Here is a 27,960-nt window from a genome sequence, read left to right as displayed (position 1 = left end):
CCTAAGTGGGTTCGCTGATGATGTCTTAATGTTCAAGGGACACTAAAACTACTTTCACATTAACTGCAATGGTAGGGTTTTCACCTGTGTGTGTATGCTGATGTCTTTGTATTTCTGATAATTGACTAAAGCACTCAACACACTCACTGCACTTGAAAGTTTTTCCCCCTGAGTGTGTTCGCTGATGATTCCTTCATTTTGAGGAACGACTAAAACTATTTCCACATTCATTACAATCAAATGGTTTTTCCCCAGCGTGTGTTCGCTGATGTCACTGCAGAATTGATAACAGACTAAAGATCTTCATAAATTCACTGCACTGGAAAGACTTTTCCCCTGTGTGTGTTCGCAGATGACTTCTAAGATTTGAGGAATCACTAAAACTACTTCTACATTCATTGCAATGGTATGGTTTTTCCCCAATGTGTGTTTGTTTATGTTTTTGTAGGACCAATAACCGACTGAAGCTCTTCACGCATTCACTACAATGCTATGGTTTTTCTCTCGTGTGTGTGTTCGCTGAAGTCTTCGAAGACATGATAACACACTGAATCTCTTCACACATTTATTGAAATAGTATGGTTTTTCCCCAGTATGTGTTCGCTTATGTGTTTGGAGTTGTGATAACTGACTGAAGCTCTTCACACATTCACCACACTGTAATGGCTTTTACCCTGTGTGTGTCTGCTGATGACTCCTGAGATTTGAGGAATCACTAAAACTACTTCCACAATCATAGCAATTGTATGGTTTTTCCCCTGTGTGTGTTCGCTGATGTCCTTGTAGGTGTGATAACCGACTGAAGCTCTTCACACATTCAGTACAATGGTATGGTTTTTCCCCAGTATGTGTTCGCTGATGTGTTTGGAGTTGTGATAACACACTAAAGCTCTTCACACATTCAGTGCAATGATATGGTTTTTCCCCAGTATGTTCGCTGATGTGTTTGGAGTTGTGATAACAGACTAAAGCTCTTCACACATTCCTTGCAATGGTATGATTTTTTCCCAGTGTGGGTTCGCTGATGTGTTTTTGGATTTTATAACTGACTGAAGCTGTTCACACATTCACTGCAATGGTATGGTTTTTCTCCTGTGTGTGTTCGCTGATGGCTTTTAAGAATTGATAACTGACTGAACGCCTTCACACATTCAGTACAATGGTATGGTTTTTCCCCCATGTGTGTTCGCTGATGATCTTTTAGGAGTGCTAACTGACTAAAGCTCTTCACACGTTCATTACAATTGCACGCTGCTTCTCCTGGTTGTGTTTGCTGATGGCTCATTAGTAGTGATGACAAACTAAAGCTCTTGTTGCTTGTGTTTTATTCTTCTTTAAAGGTTAGTGTCTCTGGGTTGCGTTTATATTTATCTGTATACCATGACTGCGTTTCCTGAGGAGCTAATATGGTTGATAAAGCAATTGTGTTATTTTCACATTCCCTGTATGTGTGTGGTATTTTGGATGGTTGATTTCAGATTTCACAATGAAATACAAGACTCACCAACTACATATCTTATAATTGTGGCAAGTTAAGCTTCTTTGTAGGTGGTTATGTCTTTAGATTGTGGAATGGTTTGCATGTTTATGAGTGAAGATTAGTCTTCCTTCTGGTCGAAGCAAATTGGTAGATCAGAGACCCTCTCTTTCCTTTACTCTTCAGTTGTCTGGCTCCACTCCCTTGTGCTTTTCTCATGCTCCTGAGGTTTGGCTAGAAAGAGTTTACAATACACCTAGCGTGCTGAATGGTGGTTTGCCATCATTACAGGAAGCAGAGCAATGCTGTATCCACCTCACACCGAACACATGATCAGAGCTGGTGGTGGAGGCCTGTTTATACAGGAAGTAGTTTGTCAGTGTTGTTGCCTTAATTTTCTAGAGGTAATTTCTTAGTCCTGTTGCGTGGAGGTGCACAGCTCACTCTTACATCCACTGATTTGCTCTGGATTGCCTCTTTCAGGATTTATCAGTTTATGTTCCGGTTCCTCAGTCTCTGACTATGCAGACCCTTTCCTGAAATTTGGAGCTTATTTTTTTGAGATTTGCACGATTACTGTCATTATTCACGATCATTTGTGCATGCAAGGCTGGTTTCCTATTAGATGTACATATTCACACTAGACTAAATATCTGAGATGTGATCAATAGGGATCATGCTTGCAACTTTGCAAAGTGTGAGGGGAGGATCGCTATGAGTGATTAAGTCTGGCTTGTCGCCAAGGTGTAGGTTGGTGTGCTGCATCTGCCTGTACAGGGAGGAGTTCATGTACAGGGGCTGATGGTGTCTATACAGTTGGGTGTGTGCGTGGTCAAGGAGTGGGTGTGCAGGTGGGGGTAGTGCCTGCTCATGGGGTGATGGTTGTAGTGCCTGTTGAGGGGGTGGCTGTGGTGGATGTGCAGGTGGGGGGAGTACATGGATAGGGGGCAGTGGTGGTGTGTTCTCTTGCTGTGGTCCTGTGCAGTGTGTTATACAGGTGTGTGGGAGTGATGTGCTGTAGGCAGATGTGATGCTCCCCTCCCTGCATTGACCGTGAAGGTGAATTTTGGATTTTTTTTGGTTTTTTTTAAATCAAGACTAAATGGCTTCTTCAAATACCGATCAACAGCTTTGTGCAGAAGAATAAGATTTACAAGAAACTGTTAAAAGAAGGTCTGAGAGCATTTTAGGGTCTTTTTTCCACCCCTGAAGGTGAGAAGGGTATGCACGAAAGGTGACTTGCACCATCAGTAAGAATGTCCTATCACGTGGATCTGAGCAAAAATAATTGTGTGGAACATCTTCGATGCTCAAGCATCTTCAAACCATCCATCCATGGGCCCTTGCACGGAAACATCACTGTGATCTCGAAAAACCGGCTTTCCAACTTAGATTAACTTGCAGGGCCTAGTACTTCATCGGGTTCTTCCACCATTATGACTACTAATATATAACCGGAGTTTGCGAGACTTGAACAACATTGCATAAAATGCAAGAAAGTACTCTGCCAAGGAGAGCAAACAGTGAATGATATTGGGGTTGCTGTCAAAAACCACTTTTGTTAAAAAAATATTTCTTCCTGGTTTGGAGTGTTGGTAGCCAATCGGAAGTCAGCTCGTGCTCAGGAGAAGTCGCGACTCTTACTTTGTGCTCAGATATCAATATCTTTCTTTTTTGAATTTCTCAGCTGTGGTAAATAAATATTTACCGTCTGAATTTCTATGCAGTAAAGTTCAATAAAATAACTCAATCGAAAATAAAGAGACAAAGTCCGTGGCAGCTGAGTTATAAGGGGTTTTATTCCATAAAATGGAATGGTTCGAACCAGGGTATCATGTTCCTTTCACCATAAAGGATCAGGAAGGGATAGAGCATACTTTATTGACAGAGTACAACATTTATAGTTAATGCATATAATGGTGATTAATACAGAAGGCGTAACAGCTGAGAGAAACGAGATAAGAACACATGTGCGTAACAATACGTAATCAGAAGGCGTGCACTGGGGCGTACACAGAGGTGTGTGCTAGAAAACGTCACATGAAAGTGTCACAAGTGGGTGGATACATAGTGGAATCTTGCAGTGTCAGCAGAAATCTGTAGCAAGGATGCGCGCGCAGCAGCATGACGTGTGACTGACGTGAGGCTGGAGGGTGCAGGGGACTTGACATTTAGCACTAGAGGAAAGAGACAGAAGTCTGGCATGTCAGATCAACTCGTTCCTAAATCATATCTGATATCTCGTGTTTGGGGAACTATATTATCTAGAAGGAAAGGTCTCTTGGGCAAAGGCTACTCTATACTGACTATTAACGCGTGCATATGTGACTACGTGTCTGCGTGTAATGCGAGGGGCCATGGGCCTACCATGGTAACAGGAGCAATGAATTACTTGCATGGAGACAGAGAGGCCGGGCCCTTTGCTCTGCAGCCGGGGAAATGTTTATCTATTCTGCTAGACTGGAATGTGTTTTCGAGGAGCTGAACTCGGCTATACTGATAACTTGAAGGCAAAATACTGTCTTTGGCAGGCAAGCAGGCCGAGCCGGGCACCGCTCGCCGCGCAGGGAGTAGGACAGAGGTCAGGGAGGCATCCCACGTTGCAGCTTTTCAGGAGGCAGAGAACAGAAAGGGCTTGATGGCAGAAATCAGGGCCTAGCTCTGCAGGGCTAGGAAAAACGTGGAAGTGCACCATGAAAAGACGTTGGCAAGGCATACTTAGGAACTGAATTATCGATCCATTCATGGTGGATCTGAAAGAGGACATGTTAACGTTGGACGCAAATGTATTTGCGTCTTCATAGCAGGTCGAGGAGGGAAGTTACATGCACTTTAAGCTCGTACATGGAGACGGTGGGGTTCACGTTAGGGGACACAATTGACTATAAAAATTTATATTACCTCATTCCCTCCTTGTCCCCTACGGACCCTTCATGATACATCAATCCTCATTAGTCAATCTATTTGTTCATATAACATCATTTGCTCTTCCTTTTTCAGGCGGGATTTAGAACGTGGACTTGGATGAGGAAAACAGGATGTGGCGCACAAGCCGCAAATCGCCGGCCCACATTGTATACATAGGCAACAACTGAATACTATGAGAAGGGCTATTCCAAGGAAGGATAGGACTTTCCAACCCCAAGCTGACAACACGCTCCAGAACCAACCGGACCAAGTCCAGGTACCCGGATTCTGGTGTATCTGACTTGCAATCTTATGGAGACGTGTAATGGCTTTATATACTGACGGTGCATTATTTGGAATGAAAACACAGCAGCTCGATCCGAGGACTTTACAGGCCCCGCCCCTATCGGCCAGGATGACGTCAAGGACGAGACGATTTTGAAGAACGACAAGTCTCATAGCAGACTGTTCCTCGGTCAAGTTACCTAGGGCGGAAGTAGTTTCATTCACTACTGCTTCGAGGGTTCTGGTTAAGTGACGTATAGATTTACTATTAAAGACAGCACCTAAATAGGGAAAGAAACCTTTATTGAAATCTGTGTATCGTTCCCATGCCGTTTCAGTATAGTCGACAAGCGGGAGATCTCTTTTGGGTCTGTGAACTAGATGGGAGTTTCTATGATAATCAGGAGGAGCTAGAAAAACAGGTGGCAGAAGGAATGCAATGTAACATGTCCCATCCCAATCTAGTGGCAAACGTATATAGGCTGTATGACCACAAATGAAATAGGAATGGCGGGTAGCTTTGAATGTAGACTTGCCTTTATCACTGAATTCGATCACAGTAGTACATTTACTATGACCTAGAGGTACTGAACCATTCTTTCTGACACATAATTCGCCTTTAACGGGTAATACTGACATAGAGGGTAAGTCTGGTCCTGTATCAGACTGAACATTTAGAATCATGAGGTTGAGTGTATAATTACCTAATCCATATACTTCATTTTCTAGATCGGTCCCTGTCCTTTGTGGAAGACCCTCCTTGTTAGGGTAACATGCTTTATGCAGAACTGTGTTCAGATTTCCCCATATCCAACTGCCTTTGTAGACTATGGACGCAGAGTCTAATAAATTTATTAAACTAAACCAGGCACCACAGGAACCATTGTGTGAACGGATACGGGAAGAGGGGCAAGACTCCCTTGTATTTCTGACAGGGAGGAAGTCGGCCACATATCCAACAATTTGTAGCATTGCTGGTCTGATGAGAATGATGTAACATACTGATAAAAGTATTGTTGCGCAGCGCAAGTCGGTAAGCTAACTCATGCGGGGGTAGTTCACTGAAAGTATGCTCGACAGTGCTGTTTGGAAAGAAATGTGCATGTATGGAAATAGGGAAATACATGTGGAGCAGAAAACTTACAGCAATAATCGTAAGACTCAGAAAAAACATAATCAATAATGTCACAATACAGTGACTACGAAGAGATTTACAATATTCTCGTTTCTTGAGCTGTTTCTGTCTATCTCTCTCTCTATTGGGGTCTAACGGGTACATGTCAGAAACTGTCTAACCGATTCACCTAGGGGAGGACTTAAACAATTAAACTGTCTGACTTGCTAGACCTCAGCTTTAATTTATACTCTTGTTGAGGAGTTTTCTCTACCAGGGGAAGTTTAGAGTCACTGGAATCTGGGCAGTCCTTAGAGGGGGAGGAAGAGTCAGTCTCTGGCGGCGATCCGTAAAGTTTTTTAACATGACTCATATGGACCCATTCCTTGCGGCCCTCCAACTTCACTGCCGTCCTCGTGGTCAATAAGACGAGCTTCGGCTCCTGCCAACGGGGCTCCAGCGGGCTTCTCCTGTCGAAATGTCGTACAAAAACGAAGTCCCCCGGTGTAATCTCGTGCGGCTTCACCTCGGTATTGTCGGGAAAGGCTGCAGCTACCTGTCAACGACAAGATTGTAGTGCAGACATCAAGGAGGCAAGGTAATCTGTCAATATATTACTATCAACATCTGTAATTTTACGAGGCAGAGGCGTCCCCCACATATTCGGTGGCCTACCAAAGACCACCTCGTACGGGGATAGCCCTGTTCTAGAGTGTGCAACCATTCTCATGTAAAACAATGCAACTGGTAAGGCGACTATCCAGTCTACCCCTTTTTCGGCACAGATTTTAGCAAGACGTGTTTTCAATGTCTGATTGTGGCGTTCCACGAGACCTGCTGCCTCGGGATGTCGGACGCAGTGGAATTTCCACTGATATCCTAGCAGGAGTGAAACCTGCTTCATTAATTCGGACGAGAATGGTTGGCCGTTATCTGAGTACACGACACGAGGCAAACCGTACCGTGGGAAGAATTCACGAACCAACTGTTTGGCAGTGGTCGGAGCAGTGTAATCTGGGACTGGATATGCTTCTGTCCAACGGGAAAGTGCACAAACAACTACGAGGACATATTTGAATCCTCGACATCGTTCCATCTGGATATAATCCATCTGGAGGATTTCAAAAGGGTAATCGGGAGGATTGAATCCACCTTGCTCTACAGGAATGCTTTTACCTGGATTGAACTGACAACAGATCATGCAAGTACGCACTTTCTGTTTTGCTGCTGCTCGTAAATGTTTATTGTACCAGAGATTCTGTAAACTGTCTAACATGGCTTTTTCTCCCAGATGTGCTAGACTGTGTGCAGTGTTGATCATAACTTGGACCATAGAGTCGGGGAGAAACCATGTGGCTTTTCCCTTCGTCATCCATCCCTGATCTGTCTGGATCCCTCCTAGTTCAGTCCATTTCTTTATTTCGTCTGGAGTAGCATGTGTCTGTATGTCAAGTACATCTAGTGCGGGATCCTTAACTGTCATGCAATGTGTCGGTGTCGGAACTATTGTCTTTGTCATGTCAGCAGCATATGTATGAGTCAGAGCTGTGTGTTTCGCGGTTTGATCTGCCAGGTCGTTACCCTGGGAAATGGTATCGGTAACTTTAGTATGTGCTTTACACTCCATGATGGCTATGGCTGAAGGCAGATGTATTGCTTCCAATAATTCTTGAATGAGGGGACCATGTTGGATTTTGGCTCCGTGAGAGGTCAAGAAACCTCTTTCCTGCCAGAGTACACCGAAGTCGTGTACAACTCCAAATGCATAACGTGAATCTGTGTATATGTTAACATTCCTGATTTTGGCTATTATACAGGCTTGGGTCAGAGCAATAAGCTCTGCAGCTTGAGCAGACAATGTATCAATACGGTGCGTTTCTTTGACTTCAGTTTCAGTGGTCACTGCATATGCGGCCACTAATTCGCCTGTGCTTGTTCTCATACATGAACCATCCACGTAAAGTGTCAGGTCTGGGTTTGTCAGTGCAACATCTGTCAAGTCTCGTCGGGGCTTTGTTACTGCATTAATGATCTCTATACAGTCATGTGGAGCTGGATCTGTAATGTTCGAAGGCAACAATGTGGCAGGATTGAGTATATTACAGCGTCTGATTTCTATGTGTGGCTGGAACAATGTCAATTCATAACCTGTCAGTCGTGCTATAGTCAAGTGTTGAGTCTGTGTTCTGTTTAAAAGAACTTCCACATAGTGTGGAACTTGTACTGTCAGGGGATGTCCTAACACTATGGAATCACTTTGTCGGATTGCTAAGGCTGTTGCTGCAACTGATTTTAAGCACGCAGGCAGAGCCTGGGCTACTGGGTCTAATGTACTCGAAAAATAAGCACAAGGCTTATGTGAACCTGCTTGGTCTTGTGTGAGGACAGATAATGCTGTGCCATCACGTTCTGTAACAAAGAGTGTAAAAGGTTTGCTGTAACAAGGTGTTGCTAAAACTGGTGCTTGACATAATGCTTTCTTTAATTCATCAAAAGCCTGTGAGTGTTCCTGAGTCCAAGGGAGGACAGTCGAAGTCGCTGCCTCCTGTGTTGTCAACTGTATAAGTCGCTTGGCTAGAAATGCGTACTGGGGAATCCATTGCCTGCAGTAAGAGGTGAGGCCAATGAAGGCCCGCACTTCCTTTTGTGTCGTAGGTTGGGGTAAGTGTGCAATTAACTCGATGCGGTCAGGTGTTAGCTGTCTCCCCCTCTTGGACAGCAAGTGCCCAAGGTACACCACTTGCTGAACACAGAATTGTAACTTTGAAGGGGAAACCTTGTGTCCCTTGTCAGCTAAGAAATGCAAAACCGTCAGTGATGCATGTTCACATTCAGGTTCGCTACGAGCGGTGATCAACAGATCATCGACGTACTGCAGCAGGGCAGTGTTAACTGGCATTTGAATACTGTCAAGTTGTCTTTTCAATGCTTGGCTGTAGATGCTGGGGCTTTCTGTGAATCCTTGAGGTGCACGTGCAAATTTGAAGCTTCGGCCATTTAAACAGAATCCGAAAAGATATTGGCTCTCCGGATCAATGGGGACACTGAAGAAGGCGTTCTTGAGGTCAATTACAGTAAAGAACGTCGCCTCTGAATCAATAGCAGTCAATAAGGATGAGATGTCGGGGACCACAGGGTACTGTGGCACAATGCATTTATTTAATTCTCGCAGATCAATCACCAACCGATAAACTGGTGGTGCATTTGGGTCAGTACGTTTAAGAATCGGAATGATAGGGGAATTACATAGATTGGAGTCGGTTTCTACAACCACTCCCTGTGCAATGAGCTCTTCAATGATTTCCAGTAAAGCCACTACAGCATCGGGTGGTAACTTGTATTGTCGGATTCGGGGCAGTACAACTCCTGGCTTGAGTGTCACTCGGTATGGTGTAATGTGCATACAACCTACATCAGTTGGGCCTTTTGCCCACAAATGGTCTGGTACATTTTTCAATCTGTCATCAAAATCTCGTAACACATAGTGACCTTTAAAGTCACGTAAAAACAGTCTAACTCCTTCCGGAGAACAACATATTACAGCTCCTAGAGCTTTCAGTGTCTTGATACCTAACAAGTTTTCTTGACATGACTTCGTGAGTAGTAAGTCTGTAGTGCGTGACAATGGACCAACTGCTAGGGGAACCGGTTTCGATACTTCATTAACAATAGGCTGTCCTGAAAAACCAAGGGAAACATTCTGTGAGCCTGAGAGGGGTGCCCCTGGAACCTCATCGTGACTTATTGTTGTTCGACTTGCCCCTGTATCAATCAGAAACTTTCTATCCTTTCCTAATACTTGACTATGTACATAAGGACCCTCTTGATCTACAGGAATTTCAATAAGAGGCAAGCCAACCTCCCTCTCTAGGCTGTTTCATGTGTATCGCTGATAATCGGGATAATCAGATTGTGCATACTGGTACATCTGTTGTGAAACTTGCTGTGTCGCGGCAATAGGCTGTGGTACCGCTACTGTCTGTACTGTCTGTTGGGGAGCATGCATTGGCTGGGTGTTCTGTGGAACATGTTGCTGGACCTGATGTTGGATCTGGTCCTGTCTAGGCTGACGGGGTCTCTCTTTAGTTTTACCTGTGGCTATGTTGTGTTTCAGGACTGTACATTCATTTACATAGTGACCTGGCTGTTTACAGTAGTTGCACGTCCCTTTAACAGGAGCTGCCGAATTATTAGACTGTGTCATACCCCTTTTCTGACCGTCAGCTGGGACTGACTGAGCGACTAACATTTTCATTTTCGTATCTTTCATACGCCTTTGTTCGTGATCTTGTTCTTCTCTAATTCTATTCTGGTGGTACTGTAGCATTTGTAACATTTGGGATGGCGTATTTGCTTGCCTTGTGCTTTCGACTTTGTATACACGGTTCTTAACCTGGGGCAGGGAATTCTCGACTAATTTGGTTACAAAAAGGTGCGGGTATGACTCGCTACTTGGTTTCAGGCCACTATTAATAATAAAACATTTCTCGAATCTAGAATAAAAATCACTAGTGTCTTCATCGTGTTTCTGTTTACAGGCTGAGATTGCGTCCCAGTCTTCCTTTTTCGTTGTCAATAATCTTGGCAAAACCTGTACAATTAATCCTGGTAATGCTTTAGCTTTTTCCCCAAGGCCTAACCCTGGAGTACGTCCATTTTCCTCATCTTCTATTTCGGTCCAATTAATCTTTTTATCTCCCACCTCCCATTCTTTCTCTTTGAGTTTCTCGTAAATGCCAGCAGGCAACAGTACTTTTAACATTTTCATAATATCTGAGTACGTGTAATCACCCATGAGTAGCATATCTTTAATTTCTCGGTGAAAACCTGCAGGGTCTTTATCGTGACTGGGTACTAGTTTCTTCATTTCTAGCAATTCTATTTTAGTGAGGGGTGTATATACATATACACGTTCTAGTGTGTCATCATCCTTTCTTACTGGATGTACTTCTCGTAAGGGATTCTGTCTGTCAAAGTAAAACATTTTTCTTTCTGGGGGTGGTGGAGCTGACATAAACTGTGGTTTCAGAAAAGTACTATACTTGTGTCTATGTTCTAGAATTTCTTTAATTAAATCGGTACCTAGGCCTCTCCATCTATTAGAGAGCAGTTCTACCAATATGTCCGGTAAGGGGCCTGGATCAGAATGTTGGCTTTTAAACAACGTAATGAGATGCTGAATCATGTATACACTAGCTAATTTTTGTTCATCAGGGGAAAGGTTCAAAAACGTCTGAGCTACTGCATCATCATTATACGTACTAGAATTGTCAGCCCATTGTACGGCGGACCGGGCTAGTTCTTGTTCATCCATGGAATCGAGTACATGGTACCCCATTCGTTCTTGAAGTATTTTATCGGTAGCCTGAAACAAATGTTCAGGAGTCCTCGGGTTTGACATGGCAGCGTGAAAAAGTCTCTTGCTTTCTGGACGTACCGGATGTATTGTATTATTAAAGGGTCTTCCCTTACCTACATATGCTATCATTTCTCTAGCTGGTAATTGCAATGTTTCTGCTGTGGTTTCTGGTTGTTCGTCCTCCTCCGAGGATTCATTCTTGTCTGTATCTATTTCTCTTTCAGGCTTTCTTCTTTCGTGTATTTGTACTACTGCTTTTCGGATCCTTCTGTACATGTTGTCTATACAACTCTGTTTATCATGCTTTCCGTCTGCTATATTCTGACCCCATTTGTTAAGTGCGTTCATCTCTTCCTTGTCTACACCAGGCCTATCTTGATCTCTTATCAAACAGTTTATGAAGAAGCGTAATATCATACCTTGAGTGTCAACTTTCTGGTATGCCATGGCCTCGCCAATACTTTCAGGACCTTCCCCCGTTTGGACAAAATGATATATTCTGTCTAGATCAGTGGTTCCCAAACCTTTGACTCCTGAGGACCCCCAATGAGTCATCACTGGAAGCCGGGGACCCCCAAGCGATTTGTAAGAGTTACATTTCAAATATGAAAACAGTAATTCAAAAAATATACACACATGTGCATACAAAACAAATACTCAAAGTACTAAGGATTTTGGGGCCAGATGTACGACCATTTCATTTAGCGCCTCGCAATTGGCGACACATGGCAAGTGGCAAATTGCAAGTCGCTAAATGAAATGTACAACAGTGTGTTTAACACTGTTTGGGATTCCCAATGGGGTCACAAATTACGAGGTTCATTAATATTAATGAGCCTCTCGCAATTTGCGAGCCCATTGGGAATGCCAGCCCTCCCAGGTATGGTGGCCTGCTGGGCTCTGTAGGCCACCATGTCTGGGACTGCTTTTAAATAAAGCAGTTTTAAAAGGAAAATGCAGCCCATTTACCATGCATTTAAAGAAAAAGGAAATGAAACATTTTCATTTAATTTTCTACGGGCAGGCAGAGGTCCCTGGGACCACTGCCTGCCCTTAAATAATAATTTTGCATGCATTTGCAAAGGGGAAGGGGTCTCCTGAGGACCCCTTCCCATTTGCAAATGCATTACCATCTACTTGAAGTAGGTGGTAATTGCGAATGTTTTGTGACCGCAAAACATTTGTACATGGTTTTGAGACTCGCTATTTGAAAGGAAATGCCCCTTCCAAATAGCAAGTTGCAAAACGTATTTAGCGAGTCGCAAACAAATTGCAACTCGCAAAATAGGCAATGTACATGGCCCAATAACACATAACATAACATGTGTATTTGTAAAGCGCACGTTCACCACTACGGGTATCTTGGCGCTGAATAACAGATGTTTGTTGTTACCCAACTCAATGGTACTCATTTTATCGACCTCAGTTGGATGAAAGGCTGAGTGGACCCGCCGGGATTTGAACCTGTGACCATGAGGTCGAACACAGGCCCCTGGAGTAGACGCATTAGTCCACTGAGCCACCAGACCCGGCTTAGGTTTTTGCATGCGCAAACAGGTTCGCGAACCCGTTCGCACATATAAAAACGAATCATACATCTGGCCCTTAGTATTTTATATTGAAGTAATAGCCCCTCTGTCACATGTATTTCATTTGTTTTGTAGCATCTCTCATACCATTGTAGGATGTCAGAGCACTTTACATCACACACATATAGAGACATTGAATCATACATGTAAATCAGTGTGTATATAAAATGTTTAAAGAGTGCTTGGTCTGGAAAAGCACAAACTCAGGATTCAGAACATAACACAGTGGCTAGCACCGACTTTAACATTAAAAATGTATTTCCACCCAAATAAACCTTTTTTCAGCAGCATCAGGATAATGAATAACTGGGGAAAAACATAAGTTACTAACTGGTACCATGCAGTTTGCAAGCAGCTCTTTGATGACAGTTTATATGTCCCTCTGCTACATTACAATTGTCACTTGTGAAGTGCACAGTAACAAAAGAATCTCTGTGACAAAAGCAGTACCCATGAACCTATGCACATAAAATATTGCGTTTTAAAATGCATCTTGCACGTTCTTTGCAGTAGTTACATTAGCCCTCTGTGCTACAATAGTTAAGTCTAAGCTGCCACTGAACAAAACTCTCCTCACACTCCAGCAGGCACATTAATCACAGGCATTCTCTTGACACTTTTATTGTTGCTGGAAAGCTGCTAATTATAAAGAAACGTTTCTGTGCTTTTAAAACTGTTGCCTACGGACCCCCAGGGTATGTGTCACGGACCCCTGGGGGTCCGCGGACCCCAGTTTGGGAAACACTGGTCTAGATGATCAATCATTCCTGGTAGTAACATTAAATAGTTTGCAACTCGTCGTAGACGTACTGATGCTAGCATCATTCTGTCGTCTTTACCGGGTACTGGATCATATCTACAGTCTGTGAGAGGCTCTTTAAGTATGTCGTAACTCGCGGTTTGAGGTGTACGTTGTTTTGATAAATCCCTATAAGTCAGTCGATGTGTTTGTGGCGGCGTTCGAAAACCTCCTGTCGCACCTCCTGAGGTGCCAGGTCCAAAAGGATTTAGTGGATGAATGCCAGGAATAACGAGAGGGGAAGTGATAATAGGTGCGGGAAGTGCTGGGGGAACAGGCGCAGGATGTGGAACGGGAGGAGGTGGAGTTTGTTGTTGCGGAAATAGTAAATTATCTTGGGGTGGGTTGCCGTCAGCAGGTGGTGCATGGACACGTGCATTTGTATATGCGGGAGCTACGTCGTCTAAATAGGAAGAAAGGAATATGTCCTTTGCGGTCTTGTGGCGTAATTTAGTCAGAACTAATGGAGGGGGCAGATCTTTTGGTACTTCCGGGGTGGCCTTAGGTAAACCCTTGGCCAAAAGAGGATACATACAATTCGCAAGAGTATTTCGCTGTCGGTCTACTTGTTCTGCTTTGACTCGTATACCTTCCTCAACTAATTCATTTTCTCGGGCTTTTTCTGAATCTTCCCTATGTTTTTCTGCTTTTCTGAATTCTTTTTCTGTTCGTTTATGCGATTCTTTACGCCACAATTCTATAGCGTCTTTCTGAGATTGTCTGGCTTTCTTTTTCCATAGTGCTTCTTCTACTCTCATGATGCAATCTGCATCCCATGTCCCTGTAACGGGCCATCTGTATTTCTCTTCTAGGTTCTTAGTATAATCAGCCCATAAATCTAGGTACAGTATGGCCTCGAAGCCATGCTTATGGTACATAAAATTTCCGGGAGTGTCCCTGGGTGGGACAGGAATTGCTTCCTCTAGTATCCCTTTCCTAGTTCCTATCTGTTTTAATTTGCTGAATAATGGCATCTTGGTACTTGACACTTGGTACTTTCTCGAACTCGAACACAGCTAATATACAAAAACACAGTAAAACAGTCACTCATACCACGACATTAATCACATAAAAACATTTTGAACACATATTGACTACCCTTGAACTCTAAAACGAGAAACAAAATCGAACCCTTGAATGTACGAATATCTTGATATACTGCTAAACAGTACAGATACACTGCTAAAACAGTGCAGACCGGGTCTGTGTACCCAAACCCGTCTTTACCGGATACATAGTAATGCACCCGTTTAGATGCGTCCCCAGCAACGGTACTCACCGGGAAGCACGGAACGGAAGGCCTCGGAAACTCGACTGGACTGGACTCGACTCGTGACATAGATACTTCGGAACTGGTAGGCCTCTAGATACCTCGGACCTTGTTCTCTTTGGCTGGGCTCTGGTTGGGATCCTCCGCACTCCTCACCGCCTCGTCTGGGTGCTGATCGCAGTCTCCGTCACCTCCGTAGGCCTGAGGGAGATACAGGAAATCCTGCGGGTACGGGTAATTGTCCGTCTTGGCTGGGGCAGGGGGCAAAGCCTGCAACGCACCTACCGGCGCGTGGGGTGGGGGAGGGGTCCCTGTTCGGGCGCCAAATTAATGTGGTAAATAAATATTTACCGTCTGAATTTCTATGCAGTAAAGTTCAATAAAATAACTCAATCGAAAATAAAGAGACAAAGTCCGTGGCAGCTGAGTTATAAGGGGTTTTATTCCATAAAATGGAATGGTTCGAACCAGGGTATCATGTTCCTTTCACCATAAAGGATCAGGAAGGGATAGAGCATACTTTATTGACAGAGTACAACATTTATAGTTAATGCATATAATGGTGATTAATACAGAAGGCGTAACAGCTGAGAGAAACGAGATAAGAACACATGTGCGTAACAATACGTAATCAGAAGGCGTGCACTGGGGCGTACACAGAGGTGTGTGCTAGAAAATGTCACATGAAAGTGTCACAAGTGGGTGGATACATAGTGGAATCTTGCAGTGTCAGCAGAAATCTGTAGCAAGGATGCGCGCGCAGCAGCATGACGTGTGACTGACGTGAGGCTGGAGGGTGCAGGGGACTTGACATTTAGCACTAGAGGAAAGAGACAGAAGTCTGGCATGTCAGATCAACTCGTTCCTAAATCATATCTGATATCTCGTGTTTGGGGAACTATATTATCTAGAAGGAAAGGTCTCTTGGGCAAAGGCTACTCTATACTGACTATTAACGCGTGCATATGTGACTACGTGTCTGCGTGTAATGCGAGGGGCCATGGGCCTACCATGGTAACAGGAGCAATGAATTACTTGCATGGAGACAGAGAGGCCGGGCCCTTTGCTCTGCAGCCGGGGAAATGTTTATCTATTCTGCTAGACTGGAATGTGTTTTCGAGGAGCTGAACTCGGCTATACTGATAACTTGAAGGCAAAATACTGTCTTTGGCAGGCAAGCAGGCCGAGCCGGGCACCGCTCGCCGCGCAGGGAGTAGGACAGAGGTCAGGGAGGCATCCCACGTTGCAGCTTTTCAGGAGGCAGAGAACAGAAAGGGCTTGATGGCAGAAATCAGGGCCTAGCTCTGCAGGGCTAGGAAAAACGTGGAAGTGCACCATGAAAAGACGTTGGCAAGGCATACTTAGGAACTGAATTATCGATCCATTCATGGTGGATCTGAAAGAGGACATGTTAACGTTGGACGCAAATGTATTTGCGTCTTCATAGCAGGTCGAGGAGGGAAGTTGCATGCACTTTAAGCTCGTACATGGAGACGGTGGGGTTCACGTTAGGGGACACAATTGACTAAAAATTTATATTACCTCACAGCAACTACTGAACGGATTTACATCATTTGCACAAAAGAGAGTGCTTTCTAGACCAAATGCTACCTTTTTGCAAATTGGGTGCAATTCCGTTCTGCAGTTCGGGCTGTAGACGTGTCCTAAGTTTCCTATGGATATTAACATTGGGAAAGGGTGTTTTGGGACCCCCCTTTTTTTCTTGGACCCCGCTTGACGAATCACCCCGAAACTTTCGGGACAGGAGCTGACCCAAGTAAACAATTAGTTTTGAAAATTTTGTAAAAATTCATCAAACGGCGCCAAAGGCATTGGCAAAAGAAAAAACGTTTTTTGAATAGAAATGAGGGCCTAACTATCTACTGGCTACCGCCAGTAGGTAATATATATATATATATATATATATATATATATATATATATTCACTGAAAAAACCATAGGTTATAGACCATATATAGTTAGGGATTAGCATTTACAAAACCTTATTTTACTCGCACAAAACCATTGAAATTCGCATATATAGTTAGTTGCACTAACTATATATCGCGCACCCGCAATCCACTGCTAATGATGTCACATATTACATCATTCATGACTTGGTCAGTGACATCACTGATGACAACATCCAGTGACTATGTTTCTGTAAAGTTAAAATATGTCTTACATATTGAAGAATGAGTGGATGTATAAATGTCTGGATGAAGGATTTAGTAGGTGCATGACTGACTGTATGAGTGAGTGATTAAATGTGTCTCACTGAGTGCATGGGTTAGTGACTAAACTGTCTTAAATTGTGCATCAGTATGTCTGTTGTTGTGTAAGCAGCTGCATGTGTTGATCAGTAGCTATATGAGTAACTATATGGGTTATTGATTGGTTGCCCAAGTATTTGTATGGGAAACTGAGTATGTGGGTGGGTGGCTGGGAGGTGTATGACTCTGTGCATAGATGTGTGAGCAGTTGATTCACTAGATGTATGGGTTCAAAAGTGCAGGTGGAAACAGCTGTATGGGCAGTTGACTGTGTGCATGAGTGTATTGGTGAGTGAATGGATATCTCAGTGCTACATGTCAAAGTAAGTACATATGTAAAACACAATGCATGTGAGAGTTGACATATATAAATAACTGTGCATAAGAGCAAGTGAATGTGTGAGTGGCTGTATGGATCATTGTGAACTTCAATCAAGGATTGTATAAAAGAGTAAATATGTGTTAGTATATGTTTGAATAAGTAAGGTGTGTATAACTGAATAGTTGAGGAAATGGAGGTGTGATTGATTCTTTGCATGACTGACTAGGTGTGTGAGTAACTCCATGGATGAGTGACAGTCTGTGAGTGTCTGTTTACACTGAGTGTATGTAAGGTTATATTACGAGTCTGAAGAGGTTCAACGTATTATCACATGAATGATATCATCAGTGATATGATCAGTAATGTCAAATGAGATGTCATCAGTGATGTCATCAGTGCTGTCATTTGAGATGGCATCAGTGATGTCACTGACCATGTCATGAATGATGTAATATGTGACATCATTAGCAGTGGATTGCGGGTGCGCGATATATAGTTAGTGCAACTAACTATATATGCGAATTTCAATGGTTTTGTGCAAGTAAAATAAGGTTTTGTAAATGCTAATCCCTAACTATATATGGTCTATAACCTATGCTTTTTTCAGTGAATTTTTAAGGTTTTCTAAATGCTAATTCCTAACTATATATGGTCTATAACCTATGGTTTTTTCAGTGAATTTCAATGGTTTTTTAATAGCAAATATCAAAAGCTGTAAAATGTATTCTTATTTTAATGCAAAAATATATTTTATAGGTTTGTAATATAATTTTTTTATTTATATATATTTTTTAATATTTTTTTTTGTTTCGCTACCGGTCCGCGAACCGGGCAGCTTCCCGTTAGCTCCATTTGGTTCCGCGACCGGTAAACATTCCGTTAGCTCAACTATCGCGTTAGAAAACAACATTGTGACGCGTCGCGTAAGCACGACGTATCGCGTTGCCGCGTAATGCGTCTTATGACGCGCCGCGTTAGCGCACCCGGAAGTGCTCCGGAAGGCGAACCGAGGCGCGAAGCGCAGCGCCCCGGAAGCGCTCCGGGTGCGTAGCAGGACGCGTAACGTAAGCATAACAGGTCATGTGACTTGTTCATAAAACTTTTCATTGGTTCATTTTACTTTTGGTTTCCTAATGATGTAAGGCTTGGTCATATGACCTAAAAATAACACTTTTCATTGGTTTAGAATTTTTTTTTCCCAAATGATGAAAGCCCCACCTTTTTTCCTCACTCTGACTATCATTTTTATGAGAGAAAGACCTACTTTGAATACCTTAGAAATGGCTTTATTAATAGCTGCAGCTGGTGCCCCCCCACCACCACCACCACCTCCTAGGAAGAGAGGACCACCTCCTCAGGTTATCCTTCAGCAATAGGAGGAAGAAGAGGAAGAGGAGCAAGGGAGGAGGAGGTTTTTACCTGAACAGCCGAGGAGGTCCCATGTCAAAGAAAATTATATATGGCAATTTTTTACATTTCCTCAGGGGCCAAAAAAAGGTACGCTACGTTACCTGTCTGATCTGTAAAAAAGATCTGTCCAGATGGACAGAAAAGAAATACAGTTATGGCAATTATACCATGCATCGGCACATGGACAGGTGACACCCTATAAATTATAGTGCTGCACAAGTACGTGACCTGCAGGATAATATTTATTTAAAAAAGCACACCCCATGCTATCGTTCTCATAAATGTAAAAAGCATATCTTTTTCTTAAAAAACGATTTTCTGGTCATAATTTGAAAACACAGCACACCTCCTATGTACAAGCACACCCTGTCAGTACTAATACTTCACATTATCTATAATTATAATTTGTCAAAGAAGCAAAATCTTTTTGGAAAAAATAATGATAACACTTGACACAAAACAACATTTTAAATGTACAGCTGACTTCCTTATTTTCTCCATAAACTATACTACTCTCTATCTAAATTAAATTATTTTTTTCTCACCTTAGCAAATGCTTTTTGAATTTCAAAACAGTCTCAGAAACACACCAATCTTTCTTTAGCAGAGCAAAAGGTATGCACTCCAGAGGCTGCAACCAACAAAGGCACTGAAATGCTGAAATTCATCACACATATCTCTCATGTGACCCAATCAAAACTCTTCCCTTACTTTTTTCAAATCAACACCCTTCCCCCCTCTGCCCTTTCTGGCCTTTTTCCATAGCAACTACCTCCTGCCAGATCTCTCATGTTTACAAGTTCAGACAACAATGTTTCAAATGAACTCTGAACTCTCAGTACACCTGCTAATCCACTGCAATGTTTCTCAAAATCATGTTTTCATAACCATTCAAATTACATGTTTCGAAGAACACATCCATGCACCCTAACTTTCTGTTTTCAGCAATGGAAATCCACCAATCACTGCTACTGAATCATTAGCACTAAAACTCCACAGTTTTTTTTCTTTACAAACTCCTACTGTTTTAACTGCCATTTCATTCCCACACTTCATCTGACTGCAGCAGAACCTCCTCTCACCATGTTTTCTGTCTGGATTGTTGGACATAGTTACATCCACTGGGCTCACAGGTATGCTGATAACAGAAATTTACACAACCTCAATTTACAAAATGTGGAAATCAAATGGATTGGCCAAAGAGGATTGAGATGTCACCAATTGATACCATTGGTGAAAACCTTTTTACATTTGCCAAACCCTGACCTCATAATAGTGCACTGTGGAGGAAATGATTTGGGCGCTTTGACTGGGGTAGGTCTGGAAATGCTCTTAAAGGAAACCTTTGAGCAATTAATGGCACTTTTCCCTCAAACTGCCTTGGTATATTCCAATATATGCCAAAGACAGAAATGGAGGTGGTCCAATCAAATTTGTCCACAAATTGAGAAAGCGAGGAAGCATGTAAATAAGTCTGTTTCAGCTTATATGAGAGACCATGGAATGGGCGCCATCTACAACAATAACTTACGTTACTACATGCAAGATATCTACAGAGGAGATGGTGTGCACTTCTCAGATGAGGGAAACAGAGTTTTCATACAAAATTTAAGACTGTGTATTGGTACCTACTTATAAGTACCTAGAACTTACACAGAACCCAAAAGCTCTTTTCAGAGCTACCTTAACTATAATTACTCTTTTAAAATTTCGAATGTACCTTTTTTCACTAATTTTCACTTATGTTTGCTTCCCGGTTCGCTACCCGCGTGAAAAATTCCAAATTTTTTTCCCGACATATATGAGCCTCCTCAGCTACCCTCAGAAAACCTAGGGGGTCAAGATACGTCTCCCGTGCCTCCTTATACCCATTTCCCACATTGTTATTCCTCCATCTTGGGATTAAATTTGTCCAAAACACAAAATGACGATATCCAGTTACGCTACCGGTAAGCTACCCGGTTCGCGTACCGGGACTCGCCTCTACGGCGAAAAATCGCAAATTATTTTATTTTTTGCCCCGCGGGGCACTTTAATATCCCCCTCATCAATCCTAGGGGGTCAGGAGGGGTCTACCTTGACCCCTTTCATTAAATTCCCCCTTCGTTTTTCTCCACCTCTTGTCTCTCGATCCTACCGAGAGACAAGATGGTGGCCGTTCCGGACTGTTTAGAATGTTGACAGACACCGGAGAGCCAATCAGCTTCCGTTACGCGTCAGGTGCGCGAACCGGAGCGCTAACCGGAGCGCTGTTACAGATATATCTGTTTTTTAAAACGTTAATTTCTCAAAATCCACTGGAGCACATATATTGAGACATAGCAAAGGCACGTCGGGCAAACCATATCTACAATTTTGCCAAGTTTCGTGTAAATCCATTCAGCCGTTCGAGCTAAAAGTGATTCCAACCTCCCTATGGAAAAATGAATGGGAAAAACGCGTTTTGGGACCACCTTTTTTTCTCGGCCCCCCCTTGACAAAACCCCCCCAAATTTTCAGGGGCTGCTCAGAAACAGAATGTGCCATTTTCCTGAAAATTTCAGCCAATTCCGTCCACAAACGCCAAAGTTATTTGACATAGAATTTTCAGAAATCCCATAGGAAAAAATCCTAACTATATATACCTACTGGCGACTGCCAGTAGGTAATATATATATATATATTCACTGAAAAAAACATAGGTTTCACACCAGTTATAGTTAGCTGGAAATTTTACTGACATAAAACCATTGAAATTCCCACGTTATAGTTAGTTGGACTCACTATAACTTGCGCGCCTGCAATGCACTGCTGATGACGTCACACATTACATCACTCATGACATGGTCAGTGACATCACTCATGACATCACTGATGACACCATCCAGTGAAAGTGTGTCTTTCTGAAAAATCAATATGTATATATATATATAAGGGCTGCGCATTTGAACTTAACTAAGGAACCCTATGTCCCACAATGCATTGTAATGATGTTGAAAATGCACACGTTACCTGCAAATGAATAAAACCGGAAATGCAAGCATGAAAAGTTGAAATGCTGTTGTTTGTTTTGCCCAGGAAGAAGGGGTCGTGGAAACCCTGAAACGCATAGGCATCCTGTATAAATACGTGGAACAGAGCGCAGGCTGCACGTGAAAGAGCCGGATGGTAGAGTGACTTTGAGTGAGCTTCCAAGCTTCAGGGCACTGGAGTACTGGGTTTTTATGGACCCGGCGGTGCCAGGGAACACACCTGAAAACTCCTAAGTCCTTCCTGTTTCAGACTACAGAAACACAGTCTTCTAGGTGAAGTCAAAAGATCGTATTTATTGGCTTTAGCCAGTAACAGATATCCCAGAAGTACAACGGCATGTATGTTCTCAGGAGACTGCTCAAATTTACAAAGCCAGCCTTCTCTTTTTATACAAAATAATATGCTTCAGGCAAACATTCCTTATTTTACAGTTGACCATACGCATATTTTCACTACAAAGAAAAAGCAGAGTCATGATGACAAGCCCACATTTCAGTTTGTCCAGTCCAAGGCCAAGGCCCAGAACTTTCATCAGATATCGAAGGACCCCCAATAAAAACAGGCACCTCCTACTCATAAAGCAATTCATAAAGCAAGAATCAGGGACAGGTGTGTGCAAGATTAGGCATGGTTTGTGTGCGATGAAAGGTTTTATGACATGTTGCGCCTCGATACGAATCTAACTCGGCCGCTGGGAGAGGACCTGGCCGAACAGGTTTGGCTTTGGGCAGTGGAGTCAGCTTGCCCAGGTCACAGAGGAGTCAGCAAAGTTTTACGTGTCCTTCAGATCGAATTCGGCCTAAGTCATTTGGCTATGTGAGGGCAATCACAAAATGGCTGTCGCTCACAAAATGGAACCCGAGGGTTCAAGACGAAAACTTCGGTTTAAGGGTGATTTCGTCACTCGAACGTGACGAAAATGCTTATGCATAGTGTTTAAACCATTACCGGTCTGCTAGTACCAAAATCGTCGATGTTTATGACACAAGTCCAGAATTTCGGTACCACAGACACATGGGTCCAGAATTTTCAGTACAACAGACCCTCCTTTTGCCCTTACATAGGCAATAACCTATACTCACGCTAATCTGAGTCCAGGTCTGTATTCATAAAGTCATCGAGATGTTGCTGTAGCATCATCCTATTACTTAGTTTGTCTCTTGATACAGGTTTCCTTACACATGATGTAGCACAGAGGCCACATATTGCAGGAGCACACTGTACACATAGACAGAGCAGGAAAAGAATGGCTAAGACCATCCCAATGACTATCAATATCTTCCAACCCCAGGCGGATATCAGTTCCCAGAACCACCCCATCAGTGACCAGTCTCCTTTATCCACGTGAATAGATTCAGAGATTTTATGCAGTTTAGAGATGGCCTGGTATACTGTTGGAACGTTATCTGGGATAAAAATGCAGCAACTTGATTGGATCACTTTATATACCCCACCTTGGTCTGCAAGTATGACGTCTAAGGCGACCCTGCTCTGAAGAGTCATAAGGCGGTCCGACTGGAGCTCCGCAGTCAAGTTACTAAGGGCACCGGCAGTTTCAACTATGGTAGATTCAACTACCCTCGTCAATTGGCGAATGTTCCTGCTGTTCACCATAGGCCCCCAAAACGGCAGAAAACCTTTTATGAAGTCTCCAAATTCTTGTCCCGCAGTGTCGTCTTTACTCATGACACCACTAACTGTCCTTGTCCTATGGTAATCTGCCGCGGCCGTGTAGGTGGGAGGCAACAGGAATGAAATTAAGCATGTGCCCGAAAAGTCGGGGGGTAGCCATGTATACGCTCTATCATGGCAGATGAAGTAGGTGCACTTAGCTGCTAGGAATGAAGGGGAGGTCTGAGACGAAAAGACATACGTTTCAGTACAGACACTCTTCCCTAACTGAGCTCCGGGATTCCTGCCATTACCTTGCAGACATAGGTGACCCTTGCGGGGTACAATCCAAATCGGGGAGGATCTCTTTGCTTGCTCGTTTTCATTCAGAGCAACTCTATATCCAGTTATGTTCCATCTGGTGTATGCCTGCAACTCATCTCCAGGGATGGTTCTATACAAGTCAATGCCCCTACTCATATTCGTGATTCCTACCACTAATGCCTTGTTGCTCGAGTTACTTCTCGTGGAACGTGGGGGATATGGTTTGATGGAAAATAGGAACATCGTCTGAAACGCCCACAAAGAACCATAGTAGCTGAATGGCAAGATAAAATATGGGATACCTTTATCCGTCGTACGTGGCATAAGGTCGCACAACCAACAATTAGTCGTGTTCATTACTAACTGGTGTTGGTGTAAAAGCTGGATGAATGAGTTATTTGCAAATTCTGATCTTCTAGCGGTCTTGTGTTCAGGCAGAGGGTGAAAAGAATGTGAGGAAACAGTAGGAGGAGGTATGGGCTGTGTAGTAGGTGCGAATGCCACTTGAAAAATGAATAAAACATATCCTATAAAAAATGTCATCACACTTAGCAACATACAAATACATAATATCAGAACTTGTGTTCTTGTCATTAATGTACATATTCTGGCTTTAAAGTTCATTAGTTTGGCAGGTCTCTCCATCTCGGAAAACTCCATCCTCTATAATTGCTGCCCGCAGTGGTAGGGTGTTCTAGGCTAAGGAATGCTTCTGTCAGTCCAGGGCAACTCCCTTAGACCAACCAGAACCGTCGACCTAACGTCTTCGGCTGCACCCCAAAGACTTTGGCAACCGCGACCCTAGCAGCAGAACCCGGATGACGGTTCGAAAAAACAAAAATAAGCAAGTTTCTCAGATGAGAGCGCTGCACTTTCAAAAATAGTCAAAAAGCAATATTTTATTTGTTCATAGTCATAGTTCTCAGCCTCAAATCGTAACGTGTTCTTCCAGGTATTGTCTGGTTTTCGAACAACAGTTCAGGTGCTGTAATGTTCAATCGCATTGACGGTGGCACAGATCCTTGCAGGATGTCGTCACTCTCGCGTACAGAGTTTGTTCCTTTTACCTGTGCATCACTAAAGAGCAGGAAGCGAGGCAAAGTTTCAGTCTCAGAATCAGCAATCCCCTCCTGGACCCACCGGTCGTGAGGCAGAGGCAAAGGGACCCTCTTGCAATGGACCCCGTGGATCCAGTGTTTCTTTCCTTCCACTCGAACAGCTGATCTTGTGGAGAGAAGTACTAGGTGGGGACCGGTCCAGCGGGGCTCATCATTCTTTGTCAGCTGAAAATTCTTTACGAGCACATAGGTTCCAGGATCGATAGGGTGTCCTGGAGCTTCGGTAGCTTGAGGCAGTACCTATTGGTGTAAAACACGCAATTTAGCCTTCAATTCGTACAAATAATCAAGTAGTACAGGGTGCTCTAATTTGCTGAATTTGGCTGGCCTTGGCACTCCCCATATGTTGGCCGGACGGCCGAACACTATTTCGTAGGGACTAAGTCCCACCCTCGAGTGTACAGTCATTCTTATTGATAGGAGTGCCAAGGGCAGAGCGTCAGACAAGTAAGACCAGAACTCGCTTGAATTTTGGTCAGTTTTAGCGTACCGTTATAGCACTCTACTAATCCAGCTGATTGGGGGTGATTTGCAGCGTGGACTTTTTGATGAATGCCTAGCCCTTTACACACTTTCTTCATCACTCGACCCACAAATTCACTCCCATTATCACTCCAAACTATTCTCGGCATTCCGAATCTGAGGAAGAATTCTTTGATAAGGGCCTTAGCTGTTGATAAGGCACTATTGTCTTTCAGGGGATATGCTTCTATCCATCTTGAAAAGGCACAAACAACAAAAAGTACATATTTCAGATTGTTGCACCTCTCCATGTGGATGAAATCTAGCTGCAAAACCTCAAACGGGTACTTAGGAGGAGCAAAATGACCAGCTGGAGTTGGGGTTCCCCTACCAGGATTGTATTTCAGACACCATACAGTTCTTGACTATATTCTCTGCATACTTAGGGATTCTGGTGTTCTGCCATACTGGAGCCAGTAACTTGCAAATCCCTTTCATATTGATGTGTGTCATTCCATGCGCCATTGTAACCACTGCAGGCACATACGCATTGGGTAGCAACCAACGCCGATGCTCCGACACTTCAACCCAACAACCATTCGCGTCCAATTTACCCGTGCTTTCTCTCCACACCTTCAGTTCTTTCTCTGTAGCTTCAGCTTGGATGGACTTCACACTCTCAATCGTGTCTTCACACATACCAACGTCACCCACCCATCGTGCAGGGCCTGCAACATACATTCGACTCATTACATTCTTTGCTATTTCTTTCGCGACTTCATCTGCAAACGCATTTCCACGACCAACATCATCTGTAATCTTTTTGTGTGCACTGCATTTCACAATCGCCACTTGCAATGGCAAGGTCAGTGACTCAAGAAGCTCATTCACCAACTGACCATGCTGGATCTTAGCTCTGTGTGAAGTCAGGGACCCACGTTCACGCCACAAACGCCCGAAACTATGAGCCACACCAAAGGCATACATGCTGTCAGTATATACAGTCACTTTCATTCCTTTCGATAAAACACATGCTCTCGTGAGTGCAATCAATTCTACTGCTTGCGCTGAGTTATGTGGGATGCGTGCAGTTTCGACCATCGTATGCAAAGTCATAACAGCGTACGCTGCAGTCGTGTCACCATTCGGAAGTTTGAAACATGAACCATCAACCCACAAAGTACCTTCACATTCAGTAAGAGGAGTGTTCCTAAGATCCCTTTCGTTTCTTCTTCTGTCTTAAAGAAACAGTCGTGCTGCTTCTCAGCGTTCTCTGTCTCAACTGGAATTGGCAACAACGTGGCTGTGTTTAATGCATTGTATCTTTTAATGTGGACATGACTTGCTAACAATGTCAGCTCATAACCTGACAATCGAGCACTAGTTAAATGCTGTGTCTTGGTTCTATTTAGCAAAGTGTCCACCGCATGCGTGACCATTACAATCAACATGTTATTCATCACTAAACCAGCAGACTGTCGGATAGAAACAGCTGCTGCTGCCGTGGCTCTTAGACAACTCGGCAACGCCCTAGCTTCCGGATCCAAAGTCGACGAGAAATACACGCATGGACGTTGCTTGTCCTCAAAAGACTGTGTCAACACTGATAATGCACAACCTTCCTTCTCATTGACATATAGTGTAAAGGGCTTACTGTAGTCGGGGTTACCCAACACAGGAGCCGAACACAATGCATCACGCAATTCGGAAAAACTTTTCTGAAAATCTTCAGACCATGGGATGGGATTCGGTGTATCTTTACAAGTCAATGCTACCAGGGGTTTAGCTAGCAAGGAAAAATTCGGTATCCATTGTCTGCAATAGGATGTAATACCTAAGAAAGCACGTACTTCTCTCTGTGTTCTTGGCACACTCAACTTTGCAATTGCCTGAATTCTTTCTGGGGTCAGTTTCCTTCCCTCCTTCGATAAGAGGTGACCTAAGTAGGTCACTTCTTGTCGATAATATTGCAACTTTGAAAGAGAAACTTTGTGATGCAGATCACACAAACGACGCAACAATGACAAATCTCCTCAGTATCTGCAGCGACTAGTAAATCGTCGACGTACTGAATAAGGGTAGCGCCATCAGGTAAAGCAATCGTATCAAGCTGTGTTTTTAAAGCCTGACTGTATAGTGATGGTGTTACATTCTGTATAGTACAATTTATATGTTTTATCACCTTGTACTTTTAAGTGCATGAGCCATGTTATGTTTCCTAAGATGTTCCATGTTCTTAACAGATGCTGTGCTGTTAATAAACCTACTTAAAAGATCAACCTCTCCTTAGATTATTACAAATTTTGGCGACAAGGATAACCTACTCCAGCTATCTTCAGCACAGGAGCGGAGTTTGAACACATTTTCTTCAATTTTCGAAATATTGGTAACCATTTGCATTTTTTTTATTTCAAGAAAACTCTGAACACTCTCCATCTCATCTTTCATTTTGGAATTACTTCTGCCTTTATTCCGCTTTTCTGGAAACATTTGGAACTATTACTTTCGTGTACTTTCATCATTTGCATCTTTTGGATTTGCTCTACCTTCGTTGATGAACTTGCTCGCACGTTGGCACTGGCGCTGTTCCCTAGCAACCTCCTGTTGTTGTTCTACTTCGCCTGTCAT

At 43.3% G+C, this 27,960-nt stretch overlaps 1 pseudogene; it reads right to left on the bottom strand.

Annotated features, from left to right (window-relative positions):
* Window positions 1-25: 25 nt before the first annotated feature.
* On the bottom strand, window positions 26-27,960 carry LOC147663530 (uncharacterized; annotated as a pseudogene).

Source organism: Lissotriton vulgaris, unplaced genomic scaffold, assembly GCF_964263255.1.
Source record: "Lissotriton vulgaris unplaced genomic scaffold, aLisVul1.2 SCAFFOLD_1204, whole genome shotgun sequence".
Taxonomy (NCBI): Eukaryota; Metazoa; Chordata; class Amphibia; order Caudata; family Salamandridae; genus Lissotriton; species Lissotriton vulgaris.
The sequence above is the reverse complement of the archived record's forward strand: the minus strand, read 5'-3'. Positions and strand labels throughout refer to the sequence as shown.